The following is a 17,316-nucleotide window of genomic DNA, read 5'->3' on the forward strand; positions in this document are numbered from 1 at the left end:
AGGGGAAAGGAGAATCTTTCTAACTCCTCCTCCCGCCTCGGAGCCCGAGTCCTCGGGAGGTTCCATCCAAGTACAGGCGCGCATAAACCTCCAGGCACCTCGAATACTCGTCCGGTTAGATCGGAAACCACAGGCTAGGAAAACGGTGTTGACACATTTTTAAGGTTATGAAGCAAGTCTACTCTCGTGAAAGCATTGCAGGAAGCGCTCTAGCGTGGCACTGGCTTTCCTCTCTGTTCTGCTCTACTCTGGGAAACGCCGTTAATTTGAGAAAGATAAACTCCACTCATCCCGGGTGGATGAAGCTTGAGAGCAATAAAAGCGCTCGGCACTTAGAGAAGCATTTGATAAACTCCGTGGCCACAAGAAAGCCCCACGCTTCACCTCGGTCCCGTCCACGATCTTCCCCCACATCAGGAGGAGGAATCCGGTGCTGCAGCGGCACCGGCAGCGAGCGCTGAGCTCCAGCCGCGGCCCCCAAGGGCAGAATGAGCGCTTCTGCCGACTCCGCGGGGTTGGGTGACATCATGCTGATGACAGCCTGCAATCCGCCGAGCTGGGAGCACTTAATAGCCACAGGCCCCTGCACACATGCTTTAAAGTCAGACAGGTTTGGATTTGTAGCCTGGGTTCACAATCTTATTAGCTTTGGGCCGTAAGTCAGGACCACCGTGCTTTCATGAATCCTAGACCTCCTCATCTGTGAAATCAGGTTGCTGAATGCATCTTGATAAGGCATCATCTCTAATCTAGGAGAAGGGCCGGCATAATACTGGGGAAATAAGGGAGGTTCAATTATTACCTAGTTCACTTTCCTTAAGGCAGCTGGAGACTTACTGAAATTTTCTAGGGACCTGGCAGTTTTCCCTAGGATTTTAAGGCAACAAGGGATAAAGAAAGTAGGAAGGACTCAACCAGAGCTCTGAGGAAGTAGAAATGCAGGAGGCACAGCCATGAGGAAGGCTAGAAATGGCCAGCAAGCCACTGCCCTGCGACGCTGTTCATCCCACAGTCCCCTCCGCATTCCTATGTGAGGTCCAAGTTTGCTGCATCTGAACTATCTCCAGACAACCCGAAGTCCTTTCGCCCTTAGTGCCACCTGTGATTACTGAAATGTGGGGCAAGTTATCCATCAAGTGAGGTTATTAAGCCTCAAACCCTCTGAATCCTTTAGAAAAGAAAGAAAAAGACGTGTGTGTGTGTGTGTGTGTGTGTGTGTGTGTGTGTAAGAGAGAGAGGGAGGGAGTGAAGAAGAAGGGAGGAGGAGATGAAAGAAGGAAAAAAGAGAGGAAGAGAGAAAAAGAAAGCGCACAGCTCTTTCCCTGATGTCGTCTATTATGTCTGGGAATGACAGTCTTGCAGAAACATCTGGGACTCATCATCTGCCTCTGCTCCACCAGAGAAGAGATGATTTCTGGATGTTAATCTAACATGGGGGCACTCCATAAGCCTACCAAAGGGAACAGCAGGCTTTTCTAATTTATTGTGCCAGATGAGAGAATTTAGAGATTTGAGGGAAAGTTTTCATTGCAATGTCAATGTGGGAGTCCTCAGGACTCTCCCTATCCAGATAAGCACAAGCCGCACCTGTTCTAGGGAAGACTCAGACTGAGGAAAACCAGCTCACATTCTTGGTTTTATGCATACACTCGAAAGAAACAATAAAAGTTCAAGGACTTTTGAGACTTTAGTCAGCTAGGGTAAGAACAAAGTGGCGTTTTCTAGACTCAGTCAAGTCGTTTACAACTGCGATTCTCTTCTGTAGATATTGATGATTACTAATAGCTTGAAAAGAGTAACCTACAGGAAAGCTGACATTCAATTCACCTCTAGTGGAAACAAGCTGGTTCAAGTAGAAAATCAGAGTCCAGAGATGACAATGAATTTGCCGTCACGGCTGACCATTTAGAATTCCCTTCAACCTCAACAGATCTTGGGACAATTCTGAAATGATTTCTGCGATGCCTTGATTTCCTTTCATAAGGAAGGAAGCTCCAAGTTCAGAGTACATGTAGGAGTATGGTTGATATAACATATAAACAGATGACTAATAACCAGGAAAGATATCAGCATACTTGCCAGAAACAGTAGTATTTGTTCCCTGGATATATAGATAAGATGGTTTTAAGTCAAAAGACAGCTGAAAGAAGTGCTCTTTTCTTTTTGATGACTTAAAAAATGAAATATTTATAGGAGTTATAGAATTTTTTAAAAGCAATCATTTGCTTATTGCCAATTTGACTGTTATTTTAAATTAGGGAAAAAAGGTCTCCAGCTTTTATGTGTTAAATATTGTAACTGTTTCTCGGGGGCTCGAGACCAGAAACTCTCATTTTATTGATGCTTATGACATATGCTCAGCTATTAATCTTTAACAGTAAAAGCAGAGCATTCCTTCTAAGTTCTAGCATTCAATGAGAATCTAAACATTTTCCCCCAATATTCTTTTATTACAGACAATTTCTGGTTCAGTGAAAGTGCACGGCATTACAAGACAACATTTGAAACACTAGGGAGAAATATTTTTTCACCTCTTTATCATCCTACAGGGTTTTCATTTTCTGCTGACTGTTATAACTTGAGAACAGAGGGCCTCACTCAGGGCGGGGGTGGGAAGCTATTTATGAATAGTTTGTGATTTGGAGCAGCTGCTCTTCGCTATATATCATCCTTTTCTTGATAAGCGTGTTTTCACAAAAAGCTACCACTAATAAGCGGGTGCATGCTAAACAAACCGCAGCAGAGCTGTTACCTTGAAAGAAAGATGTCAAATAAAAAGCTCCTCCAGGTTGAAGTATCCTTGAGTTCCTTCATTATAAGGGAATAATAATTCTGAAAACATGTTGTATCTTGGGAGTCTAATGTTCCGGATAGAGAAGAATACTGTCAAGTAGTTTCCATGCAGCTTTCACTCTGGACTCAAATGAAAAACATAATGAGAGGTGGCATCCTCACGGGAATTAGAAATGCTTTCATTCAGCCTGTACAAACAGGCTGAAAATATCTGGGTTGTATTGGAAATGTTTTCCTACCAAGCTGGAGACCTAATCATACTTGCACTGTGCTTCGTACTTGAGAATGATGAAGGGGGAACGATTCTGAATTGGAATATGCTGTTGCTGGCCATCTAGATGGAAAAGATATATAAGCAAAAGAGTTCCTTTTTCTCAAGATATTTATAAGAAATGACTAACTCAGTTTCCCATGGTGTACTTCTAAAGGTGAAAAAGTCAAGAAATCCGTTATCCTAATACTATTTCATTAAAACTTAATTAGGAGATGTGTGCTACCCTTGCCTGCTAAAGACTCAGTCAATAGGCAGAATAATTCCCCAGATTATACACCAGAACCTAACCCTTGAATACAGATGGTAAAGGAATGGATACAGTTGCAAAAAATACCAAAATGAAACTGACCTTTAAATATGTTAGAAAATAAATTTTATTATAACTTCTGGAGGGAGTGTAATTGGACTCAACAAATTGGGGATGGTAATTTGACAATATATTTTAAAAGCCTTAAACATGCATATAGCTTTTGACCTAGGAATTCTAATTTCAGGAAACATTCAGATTTCTTCAAGGATGTATATTGCAGCCTAAAAATTGCAACATCAGGAAAATGTTTAAAGAAAAGTCTGACAATGAGAAACAGAAGGAAAACGATTCAAGGAAAGACCCATTATGCAGCCATTTAGAGGAATATGGCAGAAGAATATTTAAAGTCATGAGAAATGTTCATGATAACTATGGGGAAAAAAGCAGGTTAACAAAAATAGTTTGGACTATGTGGTCCCAATTTTGTTTAAAGATATTGTAAAAATGTTAAAAAGAAATACATACTGTATAATACTTGTGATCATCTTTGGGTGATATGACAATGCGTAATTCTCGTTTGCTTCTTTTCTGCTTTCTTGTAATTTTCAGATTTCCTATAATAAACATATATTCATTTTTAATTTTAAAAAATTAACATCAGTGAGGCATAACAGACCAGATATTCCAAATGTTTATCTGTTCCCCACCTATGAATGGCTCTCCCATTCCTCACACTCTTTGTGTGATACGGCACCACTATTGTTTGTATGTGTGAATACATACCTGTGTGCTGGAATCTTTCCGGCCAAGTACAATGCAGTGGTCATGTGGTACAAGGGGGTCAGTGGTTCAAGGACAAGGCTAGTGATGGTTCAGGAGAGATTTGTATTATAAACTTAATTCTAATTTTACTCGTTATTTTTCAAATATATAAATATGTTCTATCATCTCAAATATTTTTCAAATATCAGTGTTATTGTTTAAAAAATTACTGATAATAATGCTTCCCTAGGAATACTGATAAGAATGCCCCCCCACCCCTGCCCCAAGAATATGTCAGGAACAGAGCCACAAGTTTTTGCTTAGAAACTTCTTGAAAGAATGGACCTTTATTTCATAGGCTCTTCATTTAGCTAGCCACTCTTTGAAACAAAACAGAATAAAATGAGTTCCAGGTGACCATTATGGATCTGAGGTTCTGTCCCAGGTCACCTTACCCTAAGTGCCTACATTCCCTCTGCCACTCTCATGCATGCATTCCTTCATTCACTCGTGTATTCATTCATTCATAAACATCTATGTCTGTGTCAGCACAGAAAAAACAATGATGACTAAGGCACAGGCCTTCCCCTCCAGAAGCTCATTACAGACCAACGGGGCAGAAAGACACACAAACAGACTCTTGTGAAATTAGGCAGCGGGCTGTGCCCGCCAGCATCCTCCTATGGTAGATTCTTTTATAACACGAATACCTTTGGAAAAGAGAACTTTTCTAGATAGTTACTGGCTTTCCTCCTGTATCTGAGAGATAGGGCTGTAGAAAAGAAGTGATGAGCAGGGAATAGGAACTCAAGACAAATTCACCTGCTTCTCATGTCGGCCAAGGGGCAGCCTTGGGTGTGGCACTCTCTTCTATAGATGCATATTTAAAAGGGTGAATGTGACATTGAATCCAGAAGCGATGGCTCCAGGGGTCTGTGTTGGTGAAGAGGATATGCCAACAGCAGGCATGTTCTTCACATGTAGTAGAAACCTTAACATCTCCAGATGGTCATTAGGATACGTGAAGATGAGGCTTTCAGTTTAAATAGGATTCTTTTACTTGTAGGAAGGAATTTTTTAAAGGATTTCCTGTCCTTGGAAAATGTTAGTGGTCGTATAAAATGTCTCCGTAGAACGCTCTTCAGCTTGGCAGTGACATAATTTCGTGTTTGGCTTTTTAGAACTATTTGCATATACATTCGTTTGTATTATTTTGTGGTTACCAAAGGGGAGAGGGAAAGAGGGAGGGACAAGTTGGGGGTATGAGATTAACAGATACAAACTACTATATATAAAACAGATAAGCAACAGGATACACTGTACAGCACAGGGAACTATAGCCATTATCTTCTAATAACCTATAATGGAGTATAATCTGCAAAAATACTGAATCACTCTGCTGTACACCGGAAACTAACATAATATTATAAATCAACTATACTTCAATAATTAAAAAAAAAAAGAATTATGTCTAAGGAAGCAGAAAAAAAAGGTGAAAAAAAGTTCCCTGATTCTTGAAGGTCATTTTAAGAAATCACAGCCAAACTTAAAGCTACTTCTTCTTTAGGGGGAAGGGGCAGGTGATGAAGGAAACAAATTCAATCTTAGGAAGTTTTTTCCAAAATACTCCTGCCTGGGTACCACTCCAAACTTGCTGAATCAGCATCCTGAGTCTTCTTGGGGGTCAAGCATATGTACTTTGAAAAAGTTTCTCCAGCAACTAATTCACGCCATGCCCTCCCAACCCATTCACTGAGAACCATCGCTCTAGACATTCTGGAGGCTGCACGAACAGTCCACAGGAAATGAGCCGTCCATTGGAAAGAAGAGGTTTCACTCGAAGACCAGGAGTAAAACACTTAGGCAGAAACTCAAGACCCTATGACGTGCATAATTGAAGATATTTATGGAGGACCTAGCCTGGGCCAGGCACTGTGTTAGGCTTTGCAAGTAGCAAAGCCTTTGCATTAGGCAATGAAGGTCAAGAGGGTCTCAGCCCTGGTCGTCATGGAACTTACTGTCAAATGGAGAAAAGACTGAGTGGCCGCTGGGATGCGTCACCCCACCCACTTCCGGAACGAAGGTCTGAGCCGCTGGGAGTGTTGCCATCAGTCAGGCTTCAGCTGGACCTCCCTTCCAGAATTGTCTGGGCCAAAAAGACCGCCTTGCCCGGGAGGCCCTTCTTTCCCGGGAGCAGCCTGTATCCACTGACCGACAACTGGGGGAACGGAAGGCGTGACTCCCTCGCCCCATCAGGAGTCCACTCTGTGGGGTCTTCCCGGGGTCGGAGCCTCCTCCAGGGGTCAGCGGAGGGCTCTGATGAGCTGGCCTCACAACTGCGACAGAAGAAAAACACCAGCGCCCGATAATCAGGAGCTGGCCCGGCGCCCACAGCTAGGACACCTTATTCTTCTTTTGGACGTCAGCAAGCTCACCGGCTACCACCTCAAAGGAGATACTCTGAGACTATGATGAAGTAGGAAAAGCAAGGCCTCGTCATGATTTCGTTTAAGCACAAAGGCAAGGCCACGGTCCCACTTAAAATAAAAATAACAAATTCTCCCCCAACCCCTTCTCGGCTAGAATGAGTGACTGCTACTTGTTCACCAATTACAGATTTATCCCAAGAGAGAAGATTTACTGAAACACCCCATCATAGGAGGAGTGTTCCTGCTTCTCTGTGTGGATTGGACTGGCTGCAGCCAGTCCGGAGTGGACCTCCCACCTTCTCCCACATCAGCCCACTGAAGCCCAGATCCTATACTTGGTTCTCTCTAACACTCTTTTACTGAGAGGCCCATGGTTCTCTGCGGTGTGTGTCCTCCGTCCCTGCCACGAGGCACAGACTCACCTTGTGGGACTCCAGGTGTGTGCCTGGTAGTCTTCAGCTGACAAGCGCTGACACAGACCAACTTCTCCTTGGTCAGGCTTGTTTCTCTCCTCTTCTCCTTCCCCATGGGGACCCATCCTAAGAGCATCTCCTCCTGGCAAAATCTTCATCTCAGAGCCCACATCCCGGGGAACCTAGGCTGTGACGAGAAGTAATCCCCAACTCTGAGCGTAAGTGCCAGGGCCAAGGGAACCCACAGAAGAACCCATTCTCCGGGCTCTGCAAGCGGGCACAAACTTCTAGCTGTCCCGGTCAGTGAAAGCTAAAGATGGAGTCGTGAATGCCTGCTCTGATGGGGCGGTGAGAGCAGGAAAGACTGTTCCAGTTCTATATCCTAGGCTTTGAAATGATCAGGAGGCAGCAAGAAGCCTGGGGGAAGGTTCTGGCTGGAGCACCCAATGATGGGAGGCGAGGGTAGAGACATAAGGGTGGGGACCAGGTCAGGAGGGACCTCACAAGCCCTAGTACAGAGTTGGATCTGATTAACCTGATTTTGATCACCGAGAGGATTTAAGCAGGGGAGTAACATAATTAGACATGTATTTTGGGTTCAGAATCAAACTTGGTATTGAACCACTTCAAATCAAGCATCAAATACAGTAAGACCATGGCCTCTTTACATTAATGACTATGGTATGGTAACACAGCACAAAATTACAGGTATTTTAGTAGAAGTCTTATAAATACATTTGGCTTTTTCTCTACCCAAGTGCAAGTGTACTCCTTTGTGAATGACACTTTGAAACCTACCAATAGAACTGCGAGTGGGTCAGAATCAGTGACCATGTTAACATACGCAGACATCTTATTAGCATCACACGTTGGCACCAACCTGGAGCCCAGCGCTCTGCCAAGCTCTGTGAGGTGACATGGTTAGAAAACCTTCCCAACTTCAAGGGCTCTATAATCCACCTGGGGGCACACAACGCGTCCAGGGAAAGAGGAAGAAAAGCAAAGAACATGAGAGTGTTGACATGACTACAGGGCATGGACTAAGACAAAGGCCTTCCCGGAGGAAGTTAGATTTAAGACGATCATTGAAAATGAGGGGCGGGGGGCGGATCCACCTGCAGGCGCAGGCATCCAGCACTAGCGTGTGACAAACTTCCGGCGTGGCATCTTCCCATGGTCACTTTTAATGTTCTGTAGCAAGATGGTGTTAGGAAATCTCTACGTAATGTTAACTCTCCTCTCTCCCACCCCATATACACTCGCAACATTTATGATGACAAACATGAAGTCTAAAGATACTGTCTTGCAAAGGTATCTTTGCCGCTCCTGCTTTTAAGCCTTTGTTATCCAGGCCTGGAATACTCTTCAGACCCCTCTGTTCTTGCCTCCTTTAAAGGTCCAGCTTAAATCCCTGTAAGAATACCTCTGCCACAACAGTACACTGTCTCCCCCAAAACCCGCCCAGTACTGGGTTTTTGGTATCTTACCCAATGTGTTCTCATGGGTCTCATGAAGTCCTCAAAGATGTCACTGTGAGCCGGGGAAGGCAGAGTCCCTCCCTGTTTTTGTAACAGACCGTAACACGGAGCCTTAGGGGGCAGATGCGCGAGACTGGCTGCGGAGCCCCACAGTTGGTGAGCAGGTGGGATGTTTCTGGAAGCTGGAGCTGCTCCAGGCAGGTGTGCTTTCCCTGCTACCACTTGCATTTTGCACCTTGGTTGCATTGCTGCTTTTCCAGGTGAGGGGCTGACCTCTCCTCTGAATCCCCTAGAAGACAATAACCAAGTCTTTTTACTTTGTGTCCCTAGAACCTAGCAGTCAGAAGGAAAGCACTGAACGTTTGCTACTTAAAATAGCCATTGAATCAAAATGAATATTCAAATGATATTATAATATATGCATATATACTTGTGTAAATCTTTCTTTTGACTTAGGTTCCTTTTGCAAACAGTGTATTATTAACTTCTGAACTTAGACAAGCAGTACACAGGGTATGATCAAATTTAAACCTCAGTGGATGAAGGCAGTTTGTCCCTGTCAAAAGCTACCATTTCTGAATCCTGGTGCCACAGAGAATAACACGGCTCCAGCATGCCTGCCAAATATGCCAATCCCCAACACCGCAGCTGAACTAGATAGAGCTTGAGGGGAATTTGGTATAAAGTCAACCCAGAGCAAGGCTTGAAATTTTTTCTTAGCTGATTTTTAGTATTTGGGAGTAATAGGCAAGGATTTTGTTAGAACTCCCTGGTTAGGCTTCTAAAATAGTCACCGCTACAAAATGAGTTAGTCACATCTGGGGACACTCTTGTAGGCAGAGACGACAAAGATCATCAAGAAATCAAAATCAAGGACTTGTTTTAAAAGTGTGTGATGGGGTGGAGGGGAGAGAAATGAGCATATTAAAAGGTACAAACTGCCAGTTATAAGATGAATAAGTACTAGGGATGTCATGTACAGCGTGATAAATAGAATTAACACTGCTGTCAGCTATATATGAAAGTTGCAAAGAGAGCAAATCCTGAGTTCTCAACACAAGGAAAAAAATTTTTTTCTATTTCTTTAATCTTATATCTATATGAGATAATGGATGTTCACTAATCTTTTTGTGGGAATTACTACATGATGTAGGTAAGTCAAATCCTTATTATTTAAGTACACCTTAAACTTACATAGTGCTGTATGTCAACTGTATCTCAATAAAACTGAAAGAAAACAATTTAAACCTCATGTATTTATCTAGCTTTGCAAAACCTAGTCTACAACTATAGGGCCCTAAATTTTAAAAATGCATCTGCTTTCATGGACTACCTTTTTGGGGTGATATTTTTTAAAGTCTATAGTTGAGATATATTTATTACAAATAATGATAAGAATTGATTAAGTGCAACATGAATTGACAAGCACTAGATTTCCAGGTACAGTAGGAAGTATCTGAAGATTCTCACTTAGATTCTGAGGGCAAATGAGTTAGTTGTGACAGATCATTTGGGAAGAATATTCAATTACGAAAGTAATGACTAAGGAAAAAGAATCAAGCACCAGCTTATACTGGGTCCACATGATTCATTTGTCTTCCCTACATGATGGCTCTTACTCCGCCCTTAAAAGAAGAAACAGTCCTTACCTTTAATCCTGGATTTTCCCCCTCTTAATCCTACCTCCTCTGAAGAAATTCTGGATTGCATTTTATTGGGACCAGGAGATTGTTTCTGCTCTGGGAAGCAGGAAGCACATAGATCTGCAACTTGAAAAATTAAGAAGTCTTTTTATACTCAAGAGAAATCTGCAAGCTTCAGAATTCAGCCCCATCAGAGGTGAAATGTCCAGAAAGTGCTCTGGGGAAAGCAAAGACTTAGTTGCCCAGGGAGGATTAAAACACAGGACACGCCTCACTCACAATTTATGACGTTTCTTCGGTTAACTGTATTCTTAAACATTTTATGTTTTCATAAACAGTATTCTGACTTTAAAGTAACATACGCTTACTGTAGAAAAATTGGAATATACGGAAAACTAAAATTAAGAGGTGGATTTCATAGAGGCAAGACTTTTAAGAAGAGTGGAATTAGAAGACTCTATTCAAGTTACCTGCAAAATCTCCCTGAGGGAACTAGACTGTGTCATCGTTGAAGTCACCTTGACCCACAACCATACCCCAGGGCAGGACCCACATCCCCATTTCTGAACCCTGGTGCCACAGAGAATAACACGGCTCCAGCATGCCTGCCGAATATGCCAATCCCCAGCACCACGGCTGAACTAGAGCTTGAGGGGAATTTGGTATAAAGTCAACTCAGAGCAAGGCTTAAAATTTTTTCTTAGCTAATTTGATTATTTGGGAGTAATAGCAAGGGCTTTGTTAGAACTCCCTGGTCAGGCTTTTAAAATAGTCACCGCTACAAAATGAGTTAGTCACATCTGGGGACACTCTTGTAGGCAGATACGACAAAGATCATCAAGAAATGAAAATCAAGGACTTGTTTTAAAAGTGTGTGATGGGGTGGTGGGGAGAGAAATGAGCATATTAAAATGAAAAATTAGCTGTAGTCAAGATCTCACAGATGCAAAAAGAGAAGGAGCAGGAGGTTCGGGGAAGAAATGACAAGAAACAGAAAGAAAAACATGTGGCTAAGATAGGAGAGAAAACCCCTGAAATCGAGAACGCAAATTTTCTGTTATACTTCTGTGGATTGTTTGCATAAACAATAGTCAGCTGTCTTTAGATTTGAGATACGGTTAAAAGGAAACATACTGCGTCCGTGGCCACAAACAACCCCACCACTTTGGGGAAGACCCACCCCTCACCAGCAGCCTCTTATTCCCCCGCAAAAGGACTCCCCACATTCCACTGAGTGAGCTTTGCCCCTTTCACATGCCAGTGGTTTATTCAATGGCTCCCGAGTCACAGCCCAAGAGCAACGGATGGGGATGCCCTTGGAAGAAGGGACTAAAGCTTCCCGTTAGCTTTAAATCTTTGAACAACTTTCTGACACTTCAAAAGCCATGCCCTCGTTACTGGTGTTATTTCGTGAAAGGGAAGACGCACCGAGGCAAAGCAGCAGCGACAGCTAGTAAGCCCATCTCCGGAAGGCAACTTAGGTCAGAAGCAGACACGAGCAAAGCCCCCAAGGTTGTTGAAATCCTGCTTGAAGCCATCTCACCAAGCCCATTTCTTGCACAGCCCAGCCTACCGAAGATTTCCAAGCTCATAAGGGCCACCAAGAAACAATCACAGGAGAAGGTCCTCCCCCAACCCCAGGAAATCCAATAAGTAGTATGAAAGTGCCATAAATTGTTTAGCTGAGGTCATGGTTTTGGGCGGGAGTCCGAAGCTTTGACTTGAAGACAAAAATTGGGAACACAGGGTTGGAAATGATAAATTTACTGCAAGAGTGGGAAAGAGGCCATACTCTTGTCAGGACATGGAAGTGGGAAGGGATGTTCAGAGAGGCCTTGTGATAGAGAAGGCATTTGATCTGGACCTTGAAATATGGTTACAATTCAGATATGCGAGACTGGAAGTAGGGAGAAGAAAGTAGTGTCTTATCAACAAGCATATGGATATTGCTATTAAGTCAACATACCACTTTCTTTCCAAGTACTGACAGTGTGACATAAGGAAAGAGGCATATTAAATAATATTAATCATGACCCTTTCCCCTCTCACCCTTAAAATTCTTTAGCGCAATCCCATTAGGACCTACTAAGCCCATTAATAAGTTTATGATCTTCACAGTACTGTCATATTAAGTAAGGATAAGTTGAGGAAACTTTCCATTTTTTCCACTTTCATGTTTATCCATATTTATCTAATCAGTTTTATAAAATGCAATGGATGAACTATTATACACATACACTGCAACTGAACAATTAAGAGAATGGATGGCGATGGTGGGAGCCAGGATTCTCACTGCTGGAGTGGAGGTTATAGATTAGCGGGGTGGGGGGAGGCAGAACGGTCTATGCAGTAATGGATTCGAGCTGGATACAACAGTATGAACTCACATTCAGCTTACTAGAGATACAGATGTTCCATCTGGAAATATTTATAGACAGGTACATGTACACAGGTTAGTATGCACGCAGGTGTCTCCTTGTTCTATCAGTTGAGAGGGCTTAGAAATTATGGCTCTCCAGTACTGGTGGGCACACCGACCACCTAGATCTTGGTTTCTAATATCATCTTTCAATAAAAGAAACTAGGGTTCCTTGGAGAAGTGACTGATTCTGAGACTGGAGTGGGATGTACAAAATGAGCCTAGAGCATCTTATAGTGCCAGGAAGTTAGGACATGCTCAACAAACGAACAGACAACCACAATGATGGGGGTACGCCAAAGGGATACAGAAGCCCACCAAAGGAGCAAACAATAGCAAAAGCTGGAAAAATTGAGGCATAACATAAATAAAGTAGTAATGGGCTATAATTCAAAACACAAAATAAGTATCTGTGAGCGTACAGTGATGTGAATAAATTATTGTATAAATAAATGGGGAAGAGACAAATCTCCTGCACAGAATTTCACATAATCTATTTAGATACTTGCCCTTCAAGAGATGGAGCTCCTTAAGTGTGAGCTGTGCTTAGTGACTTTCTTCTAGAGAGGCCAGTATGAAAACGAAGAAAAAGAGTAACTGCAGTGAAGAGACCTCACATTACCTGAAGCCAGGTGATCAACATTCGCATCAACAGTGCTGAGTCATATTGATAATATGCATTCTTGATATATGATGACAGCGACACTTTACCTCTGTGATCCCCCTCCCCATAACATATAACCCCAGCCTAATCTTAAGAAAAGACGTACCCAAATTGAGAGCCATTGTACAAAATTCCTGACCAGTACTCCTCAAAACCATCAAGGTCACCAAAAACAAAGTCTAAGAAACTCCCTCAGACCACAGGAGACTAAGGCAACATAATGACCGAATATAATGTGGTGTCCTAGACAGCCTCCTGGAACAGAAAAGTGACAGTAGGGACAAACTGAGGAAATCTGAATAAAGTATTGCTTTACCTAATAATGTATCAGTGTTGGTTCATTAATTATGACCATTGTACCATCCTGAAGCAAGATATTAATAATAGGGGAAACTGGTAACGGCGTATACAGGAATTCTCTGTACTGTGGTCACAATAATTCTGTAATTCTAAAACTGTAATACAATGTTTGTTTAAAAATGCAATGGAGGGACCTCCCCAGTGGTCCAGTGGTTAAGACTCTGTGCTTCCACTGCAGGGGGCACGGGTTCAATCCCTGGTCAGGTGACTAAGATCCTGCATGCTCCACGGTGCGGCCAAAAATAATAATAAATAAGTAAGGAATGTTTTTAAATATTTAAAAAATGCAGTGGAAGTGCTTTGCTCTCAATAAACTATCTACAAAATATTCTGACTGCTGAAGTCTTTAGGGAATTCTCTCAAAGTATTGGTAGTTCTATCAATTAGCTAGAGCAAAAGTCAATTGTAAAAGATAAGCTCTATTGTGCCCGTTTGGCTGACTTCTTATGCGGCCAGATGGAGCCCCCCCGCCCCCATCCATCTAATTAGATCCCTTTTAAAGACAGGAGACACGGAAGGGAAACAACTGGAAATGGCATCTTCTGTTTCCAAGGTCATCTCTCTATCCCTGAGAATCTTGAAACCTTCCCAGTCTGAATATCGATCCTTTGACATTCAACACAGATGTCCCATGAACTGCCATCAAAAACATAAGAAGGGACGAAAGAGAAAAAAACCCTTGTCTTTTCCAGTCCATTTAAGATCTGTTAATCTGTCACACGTCTTGTCAACAATGACAAGCAATGTGAAGCTGGACTGTGTAGGTCACACCAATTGCTACCTTTGCAATCTGATGGGAGAGCAAAAGGGGAAATGTCGTGATTGTGGAAGATATTCAAGAATGACATTTTAATGTTAGAACCATTGAGCTGTTATTGATGTTAAAGGAGGCGCCTTTCAGGGGGAATTTCCCCCGCAATATAAGATACAGTAAAGAATGGCAGATGCTGGCTTGAAGCACAGATACAAGAGGGTTCAAAAATAATTTCCCGGGCTTCCCTGGTGGCGCAGTGGTTGAGAATCTGCCTGCCATTGCAGGGGACAAGGGTTTGAGCCCTGGTCTGGGAAGATCCCACATGCCGCGGAGCAACTGGGCCCGTGAGCCACAACTACTGAGCCTGCGCGTCTGGAGCCTGTGCTGCGCAACAAGAGAGGCCGCGATAGTGAGAGGCCCGCGCACCGCGATGAAGAGTGGCCCCCGCTCGCCGCAACTGGAGAAAGCCCTCACACAGAAACGAAGACCCAACACAGCCAAAAATAAATATAAATAAAAATAATTTCCCAAGGTAACAAGTTCTCAATACATCATTAAAACGGAGTCACACTCTATCTTTCTGCATGACATCTCCTTTTGTTTTGTTGCCATTTACAGACTATAAAAAATACAGAGATCTTTGGTCTAATGCAATATCTATGTATGTATCTATTTAATCATCTATCTATCATCTATCTATTCATCCATTCATCTGCCTAATCGTCTATCTACCCATCCATCTAATCGTCTATCTACTGATCATCTATCTATCCATCCATCCATCCAATCATCTATCATCTATCTATAGCATCTATCTATCTATCATTTATCTATTTATATCTCTGAAAGTTTCTGGTGATTTCTCATGCCTTTGATGAATCAGCTGGTAGTAGATTTATATCTAAGTGCTGGAGAACAAAAGACTCTTGGTGCAAAGGTGAGTGGAAATGAGTTTGAGGAAAGATAGTAGTCTTTGTATACAAGGAGTGTAAGACACTATAAATGTGAAATTTAAAGTGCTAGTAATCAGTTGTAGTTATATACAAAATTACTATGTATATAACTTTTACATTATTATATCTAATATAATATATACAATTTATATACAATTGTGTGAAAGATATACAATAATATACAATATTATATTAATTATATTAACATATGTCTTATATTAACTTAAGACAATAGTTATTATTAATATAATTAGTGTTATAGTCTATATATTCTATTCTATATTATTATATACTACATTATTATATAAAGAATTGAGATCAGGAATGAGTTCAAACATTAATAGACAAGAAAGCATAACAACAAACAAAAATTCTTAGTTTTATATAGAGAAAAGAGTAATAAAGTGAAATAAACCCAAGGTAATAGAAAAGAAAAATGATGTCCGGAACTTTGTAACAAGGAAGGAAGAGAAACAAGGGGGACGTGAAGTGGCCTGGGAGGCACGTGTTTGAGGACTTTGGGGGCTGCCTAAGTAACCCACGTACACGGTCACCTAGACAAGCCCAGGCTGGCAAGTCCACTCCAGTTGAGCCACAGACACTAGTCCTAGATCTGACTGAGGAAGAGAGAATCTGCTCTTCACTGAGCATCAGTAGTTCAGTTTTGCCCTTTGAATTTCCAAACTAACATCTCTGGCCTTACTTCTCTTATCTAACACATTGCACCTCCCTCCCCCTCTTACCATCATACTTCTAATGCAACGCTTCTAAGAAGATCCACCCCAAACCCTACCCAGCCTATCTTGCGTGCAGGTGCCTTGAATTTTTCTTGATTTTTCTTGAATTTTTCTTGAAATTCCTGCGCGGTGTGTTAGGTAGGCTCTGTGAACATTAATCACACACACTTATTCCATGTGTTAGATGACTAGCTATTTGCTTTACAGGAAAAATCTGGAGCCACGGAACCCAAAGAGGGGGAATATCACTAAATCCAAGTATTCCAGTAGTAGGGATAAGATTTCACAGTTAAATGAATTATTAAAGTCAGGTGAATAACTTTATTATTCAGTGGCTCTCGATTTCACAGCTGTAACAACAGACATGGCAAATACCAAGGACTCTGCTTGGATTTTCTTTACAGAGAAAAAAAACCCCAACCACTCCAAACACTTAAAAATAAGTTAAAACCATACCGTTTCCTTTGGAAAGAAAAGATTTTTATGAACTGTGACCATTCTTGCAAAGGAGTCAGAATCCTGCCTTCCAGCTTCTTAGTGAGTCACTACATTTCCTTCATGTGTGCAGCTCACTGGAAGGTTCTCAAAGGAACAGACAATTACCTTTCCTCCAGCACAGAGGCTTTTGGTCCTAGCATAAAACAATGTACTTCCAGTATTCTTGTTTTTCCTAGCTCCATGCTTGAAAAAAGTGAAGTGTCTGTATTGAGACAGTTTAAAATACATACAAACTTAACATAACTAAAATAAGGCTTGTCCTTCAAAGTAGTCACCTTGGGTTTTCCACACTTACCCAAATGACACTGTCATGACACTTCAAAACATTTTGGGAAGCCTGCTTTGGGTATTGCCTTTACAAGATAATTAGGCTCAACTTTACAGCTCCATACTGTTTTTGACTAATAATGTTGTTTCCTAGCTTAATCATTTGCTTGACAGCAGATTACTTTTGGTTTGAAAAAATCAGGTCCATTCCCCCAGGACAGTGGTGACTCTCGCCACCACTGGGGAGAGTCAAAGCAGTGCAGAATAGACTCTGAGGGCAATTAAACACGGAAGCACTCCAAACTTGTGCAAGGGCCTCACTGGAAGATGAGAATAGCCTCTGAGTATGTTCTGGAGAGGGGATCACATTTATTTGGGGGTAGTAGTTGTGATATGAGTGATAAAACAAAACAAAAAAACCAACCACGTTATAATTTCATTTAGAAAACTATATGCATCCATAAGCCTCACTCAGTCTCAAATTTGAATAACTAGCTAAAAATGGGATTTTTCAACATTCCTCGAAAAATTTTGATCAGAAATTTCCATTTTCAGTTGTTTTAATTCAAAAGCTCTAATAACCAAGATTGTGCAATAAAAATTTGTTATGACATCATATTCA

The sequence above is a fragment of the Balaenoptera physalus genome (genome assembly GCF_965194825.1).
Source record: "Balaenoptera physalus genome assembly, chromosome: 21".
Classification (NCBI taxonomy): Eukaryota; Metazoa; Chordata; class Mammalia; order Artiodactyla; family Balaenopteridae; genus Balaenoptera; species Balaenoptera physalus.